The sequence below is a fragment of the Coffea eugenioides genome, chromosome 10, assembly GCF_003713205.1.
Source record: "Coffea eugenioides isolate CCC68of chromosome 10, Ceug_1.0, whole genome shotgun sequence".
NCBI classification, from domain to species: Eukaryota; Viridiplantae; Streptophyta; class Magnoliopsida; order Gentianales; family Rubiaceae; genus Coffea; species Coffea eugenioides.
This window is the reverse complement of record NC_040044.1, coordinates 21,191,897-21,199,324: the sequence shown is the minus strand read 5'-3', so window position 1 is coordinate 21,199,324 and position 7,428 is coordinate 21,191,897.

The following is a 7,428-nucleotide window of genomic DNA, read 5'->3' as shown; positions in this document are numbered from 1 at the left end:
AGTGGTACCCAAGGATGAGGCATTGAAAGCAGAAATTCTGGAGGAAGCTCATAGATCTAAGTACACAATCCATCCGGGTAGCAGCAAGATGTATCAAGACCTGAAAGGAACCTATTGGTGGGACAATATGAAGAAGGAAATCGCGCAATATGTACAAAAATGTCTCATTTGCCAGCAAGTGAAGGCAGAGCATCAAAAACCATCGGGTCTGTTACAACCCTTGGAGATACCCGAGTGGAAGTGGGAAAACATTACCATGGACTTCGTTTCAGGTTTACCGAGGACGCAAAGAGGACACGATGCCGTTTGGGTGATCGTTGATCGATTAACCAAGTCGGCCCATTTCTTGCCGGTGAATATGAAGTATTCAATGGACAAGTTGGCTCGACTATACATGGATGAGGTTGTAAGACTACACGGTGTACCTGTGAGTATTGTTTCCGATCGGGATCCACGATTTGTATCACGGTTTTGGCAGAAATTTCAAGAAACCCTGGGGACGAAACTCAACTTGAGCACGACCTATCATCCTCAGACGGATGGCCAGTCAGAACGGACGATTCAGACTCTCGAAGACATGCTACGAACGTGCATTCTGGACTTTGGAGGCAACTGGGGTCAACACATGACCTTGGTAGAATTTGCGTACAACAATAGCTTCCATTCGTCAATTCAAATGGCTCCGTACGAAGCTCTCTACGGACGTAAGTGCCGCTCACCGATCTACTGGGACGAGGTTGGCGAAAAGAAAGCACTGGACCCGACAACTATTCCATGGATGGAAGAGGCACACGAGAAGGTCAAGTTGATACGGCAACGAATCCAAACTGCCCAAAGTCGCCAAAAGAGCTACGCGGATAATCGAAGAAAAGACTTGGAGTTTGAAGTTGGAGACCGCGTATTTCTTAAGATCACACCTTTACGAAGTCTCACAGCAGGTAAAGGAAAGAAACTTCAACCGCGGTACGTCGGACCCTATAAGATCCTTCAGAGGGTTGGAGCGGTCGCGTATCGACTGGAACTGCCATCCAGTCTATCTCGAATCCACGACGTATTTCACGTCGCAATGCTAAAGAAGTACCATCCTGATCCATCCCATGTATTGCAACCGGAGGATATCGAAGTAGATGAATCACTGGCCTATGAAGAGAAACCGGTTCAAGTACTCGATCGAAAAGTCAAAGAGCTCCGAAACAAACGGATTCCACTAGTGAAGGTGCTATGGAGAAACCACGGAGTTGAGGAAGCCACCTGGGAGATGGAAGAGGAAATGCGAAAGAAATACCCAAACCTTTTCGGGAATTAAGGTGAGAAATTTCGAGGACGAAATTCTTTTAAGGGGGGGAGAGTGTGAGAACCCGTAAAACCCTAATATTTTTCCTAGGGTTTATTTCCCCTTAATTGCATGTTTTCGGCATTATCTGGCTTAGAAATATTTTCTTAGTGGATTTTATGAGCAATTATAGTTTTAAGATGATTTTTCTAGCATTGGAGAATTTTTAGAAAATTAAGAGTAAATAGTGGACGTGGGACCCACTAGTGCGAAAAGTTCGGAAAAATTCGGCCAATAAGGTTAAATTTCGGATACTGTGTATAATTTGTCGGGTGTTAAGAGATAAGTGGAGTGTGTGAAGTGATTGATGTGAGAGAGGAAAGAAAGATAGGAAGGCATTTATGGAGGTGCCACATGTCACTTTCTCATTGGTTGTGACTTATGAAACACTATTCACCTTTTGACATTTTTTTTTGACTTTTGACCCAACTAAGTAAATATCCAAAAATTCACCAAAAATCACCATTTTTCTCTCTTGTTTGGCCGGCTCTCTCTCTCACTCTTGCAAGAAGGAGAACTCCTTCAATCTTCAAGTTCTACTAGCAAATCATCTCAATCAATCCCTTAAACAAGATTTCACTCCATAGAAACTTTCCTTCTAGTGTTAGTAAGTTGTGTAGTGAGCTTTGTTGGAAGAGCAAAGGTGTCCTACATCCCTCTCTCTCTTGATCTCTTGGTAAGTGTTGCTTGAACACCCTACTACCTTCAATAATGGTTACATGATGCTTAGAAGTGGCTTAAGTGGTTGAAAATGTGGTTTATCTCTTGGTTTAGCTTGTTTTGGTGAAGTTTTTATTTTATTGGGAATTTTTCTGGTTTAATATGAATTATATGTTGTGGCCTTGTATGATGAATTGTAATGGTTGATAATGACTCTATGAGGTGTATTGGATATGAAAATGCAACTAATTTTGGATTTGGTGTGAAATTGAAAAGTTAGGGTTCTTAATTCCCCAATTCTGTCCGGTTTTTGATCACTGGGTTAGAGGCCGAATTAGACTTTGCTCAAAACATGAAAGTTGTAGGTATTGATGTGATGGAGATGCCTGTAAAATTTCAGGTCATTTGGATTAGTGTAGAATGAGTTATGACGAAATTACTGTAGCTGTTCTGCTTTGGACAGAATGCGAAAACTGCGATAGTGATTGGCCATTTTGACTGGTTTTGGTTTGGATTTTGAAGTTGATGTCTTCTGATGAAATGTAGCTGAATGTCTTAGCTAACGTATGCCTTTGGAATTTCGGCATTTGGACTTGTATGGACTGAGATATACCGATTACAGTTTTCTGCGTTTTGCGAACCTGTTTTAGGAATTCTGGGTTAGTATTTGGCATTTTCGACCTAGTTAAGCTAGGAACTGGATTGAGTGCCCTTCTACATTGTTGTAGCCCTGTTTCATAGCTTCGAAATGGTGGGTCTTACACCCCCAACCGATAACCGTAGTGAAATTGACGCCATTACCGCATTATACGCTCAAACACGGTTTTTCTATCAAGGCTTAAGTTAAGGCCATATCTTAATTTCTGGTTTGCTATCATGCCTACTTATGCATATGAAACCCTATTGGGGTTGTGTTTAGCATTGTTTGGTGACTCGTTCTCGAGTCTCATTGCATTTGTTGTGTGATTCTAGGGCGTGACGGTAGCTCACGACGTTTTGGTGATCGCGGTGTATGAAACACCACTTTCTCACTTGGTGAGTATGCTACTCACTAAATGGTTACTATGTGGCTTTGCTAAATGTTTATGTGATGCCTTGAAGGCTTACTTGCATATTGGAATTGATTAAGGTGAGGGTGTACTTGACCGCCCTCACCTCTTTTGATATTGTCACTGAATGGCTACCGTTTTATTGCATTACTGAACTGGATATATTGGTTGGTGAATTCCATTTCATGGAAACTGAATTGATGTCGTTTGGACAATGTCCAACGGCCTTACTGCATTTATGAGCTCAACCCCGTATGGTAGTTAATTGGATCGAGCCGGCGAGGGCTTGGTCGTGAAAATTATCATGCCACGGGGACTGTACTGGGGAACCTTGTGGTAATGAGACCCTTGGTTCCGGTAAACTTGAGTATTACCAAAAAACTACTGAATTGGAGTGCGGGCCCGGTTGGGGTATGTTGGGTGGAAGGAATGGAAGTAAAGAGTTGTCTACGGTTTGGTATTTTAACATTGACGGAGAGTCAATGAGATTGGTTCAAGATTGCAAGCGTGGAAATGGGCTCTTGAGAGCCGACCGTATCCTTTTACCATTTTGCTTCATTGCTTATTTGTACACTTTAAGTGAAGGTTCATTCTTATATGACTTTGGTTGCTTATTGGGTGGCATACCACTGGGCTTTGGCTCATTCCGTGTTATTTGTTTTCCTTACAGGCAAATGAATTCTTTTGGAAAAGGTTGTGACAAGTTGAGCTCATGTATATGTATTTTGATTAGCTCCTTGAGGGTGAAAACCCTAAGTGCTTTGATTGCACCAATGTTTGGGGTAAATGGCTATTGTATATGTATGAACGAAATGGATACTTTGGTAGGCCGTTGGGCTTGTAAATGTTGGTTTCCATTGTATATATATGTTTGGTAAATGTTTGGATGGATTTCGGATCACCACGGCTTTCAAACGGAAAAGGAAAAAAAATTTGACCGAAGGTCACTGGCCTGAATCCGGCCAGGAATCCGGCCAGAAACTGGCCGGATTGAAGGCCGGATTGCCTGTGAGAATTTGAAAATCCGGCCAGTTGCTCACTGGCCGGTATCCGGCCAGACAATCCGGCCGGAATCTTGGCCGGATTGCCGGCCGGATTGGGTGGAACTTTTGAAAAAAAAATTCGAGATGCTCACTGGACAGTATCCGGCCAAGAATCCGGCCGCTAATCCGGCCAGATTCCGGCCGGATTCTGACGTGGCCTGCACTATTCATCTTCGGCGCAAATTTTCATTTTTTTATTTTGTGTTTTCTGACTTGTTTGCGCGCAATGGTATGTTCCGGAACGTTATAGAACGACGTTAACTGTACCGTAGTCCTGGCGAGAGCTGGGCAGGCAGTCCGCTAACCCCTTTGGTTCGCCTTAGGGGAAGGTGGGGCTGTCACAAGAAGTGCCTTAGAAGGCAGTCTATTTTGGGAAGCTAGCCAAAGGAAATGTTTAACCTTGGACTTTGTTTTGACCTTCCAAACCCAAGACCATAGTTCAAAATCCCCTTGAGGGGGCTTTTTCTTTAGATCCTACTCCAAAATAAGAAGGGCAGATTTGGCAGAGAAAGATCCATTTGGGTTGGTTTTCCATCTTAGAGTATCAGATTGATTACTCATTAACTGCCTTGGGATGCTTTGAATGAATCTGCAAATATTGTCCGGGAGTTCAAAAGAGAGAGAAGAAAAATCCCAAGCATCAAAGTCTCCAAAAATTTGCTTGATTTTCATTTTGGTTTCTGCTTGGGTGAGTGGCCCAGAGATCATTGATCTAAGGGGGCCTCTACCGGTCCAGTCATCCCACCATAGAAGAATTTCCTCCCCATTTCTGACATTCCATATGATGCCTTGGTTAAACAACTCTAATCCCTTCTGCAAGGATTTTTTATTGATGGATCCATTTCCTCTTTTCAAAGTGAGGTTATGGCTGGAGGTAGTACTATTGTTGTCAATGTAACAATGTTGTAAAATCTGAGACCAAAGGCTTTTAGGTTCCTTGACTAGTCTCCAACAGAGTCCAGCAAGGAGCACAGTGTTGTTATCAGAAGCCTTTCTGAGTCCTAGGCCACCCAAAGTTTTAGGTTTGCACACAGAATCCCAATTTACTAAATGAAGTTTTTTCTTCTCATCAGTGGTGCCCCAGAGGAAATTTCTTTGGATTTTATCAAGCTCATTACACAATGAGGCAGGTAAGGGAGCTGCTTGACTATAATATATAGGCAAGGCTGCTGCAACTTGTTGGATAATAGTTTTTCTTCCAGCAAAAGAAATTAAATTTGCCTTCCAACCAGCCAACTTTTTCTGCATCTTTTCCAAAATGAATTTGTAGGAGTTTTTCGAGATTCTACTATGTGGAATGGGAAACCCCAAGTATTTGCCAAAATCATCAGTTTCAAAAATGTTGAGGGTGGCAGAAATTTCATCTCTAGTATCAGAGGGGGCATTGGAAGAGAAAAAGATATGAGATTTGAGGGGATTTATCTTAAGACCTGATTTTGCACTAAAATGGTCTAAGACCTCTTTTATGGTGGTGATGGAGCTCAAATCACAGCTACTGAACAAGATGACATCATCTGCGAAGAGACAGTGCGTCATTTCGGGCCCTTCCCTTCCAAATTTTATAGGTACCCAACTCCCTTGATTGCATTTTTCTGTGATGAAGATAGAAAGGTACTCCATGCAGAGTAAGAAAATATAGGGGGACAAGGGGTCCCCCTGTCTAATTCCTCTAGAAGGCAAGATCCAATCAGTTGGCACCCCATTATGCAAAATTGCCAATCTAGAAGTGGTAATGCAGTTCATGATCAGGTTTATTAAATCATGAGGGAAACCAAAGAGGGTAAGGACTTCTTTAATGAAGCTCCATTCAAGTTTATCAAAGGCTTTTTCAAGATCCAGCTTTAAAGCACAGAAGCTTTTTTTGCCTTTTCTTTTTATCCTGAGCTTATGGATAGCCTCTTGAACAATAATGACGTTATCTTGTAGACACCAAATTTTGAATTGATTTATATGCTTCGTTTTAGTGATAAGTCTTGTCTATTGATTTTTGTTTATCTCATGATTTTTGTTTTAAATGGTTTGCATTTTTTGTTTTGCCCCTTTAGATGTTATTTTATTTTATTTTTAGTTTTATTTACTTTTTAGTTTTTTAGTTTTTGTTTTTGAAGGTTTTAGCGTAGAAAATCATGAAAAATGGAAAAAAAAGGAAAAATCATGGAAAAAGAGGGAAAAGGGAAAATAAAAATAGCATTTTTGTTTTTATTTATCTATTTTAGTCATTTCTAATTAATTTAAATTTTGTTTTTGTTTGGTTCATTTAGGAAAAAAAAAGAAAAAAAAGAAAATGGATGAAAAATGGAAGTTGTAATTTGCTGTTCAATATCAATTTCTGTTATTATAAATTTTTGTTATTATCATTTATTTCATTTTTATTGTTATTAATTTCTGTTTTAATTAGCTGAAAAAGGAAAAAAAGGAAAATTGTTGCCGCAGCATGAAAGCTGCGGACTTGCGCCGTTTGCAAAGAAATCTGGGACGGCTCCTGAAGCTGCAAAATACAGAAAAAAGACAGAGGTTCTTAGGGTTGAACTGGGATATAAAAGCAAAAGAGGAGCCAGCAGCCGCAAGGGAGAGGTTCTCGGATAGAACAAAAAAAAAACAGCGAGAGAAAGAGAGGGAACTTCATCGTGGGGGAGAGCTAGCAAACTGGAAAAGACAGAGAGGGAGGCTGAGAGGTGATGGCAAGGCTGGAAGGAGTGAATGGCTAAAAATTATTAGAGAGAGCCGAGAGAGTTTCTTGGGGGAGACAAAAAGAAAGCAAAAGGAAAAAACAGAAAGAGCTGGGATTGAGAGAATAGGGGCAACGGGCAAAAACAGAAACGGATAGAGAAAGAAAAAACAGAGTAGCCGAAGCTGCTGCACCAACGAGGAGCCACCACCCCCCACCTCATCGAGTCCACTGCCATCGGCAAATCTTTGCCCAGAAAATATGTGCACAACGAGAAACGGAGGGGCGGCGGACAAGAACCTACTGGCAAGAAGAACGCAAGAAAGCTTCGGGAGGTTGAGGGAAACAGAGAAAGTGGATGGCGGAGGAATGGGAGCAGACGCCGTTCGCCGGAAATTACCACCATCACCGGCGAACATTCACTGAGAAGGAGTACGGTAAGTAGCTACGTTCCTTTGAATTTCAGTTTTGCTTCTTCAAATGCAAGTTCTGGAAAAATCCCCAACCCCAAGCATGATTCCGTGAATTGGTTGTTGCGAGTTTCTTGATTGATTGCCCGTCATTCTTTTGATCGTGCGTGCTCTTATGAGATTAATGTGACTGAAATTTTGTTTCTGAATAATTTTGGGCCGGTCATAGTTTCAATATATCAAAGAATTGGTGAAGCTTTTAGTG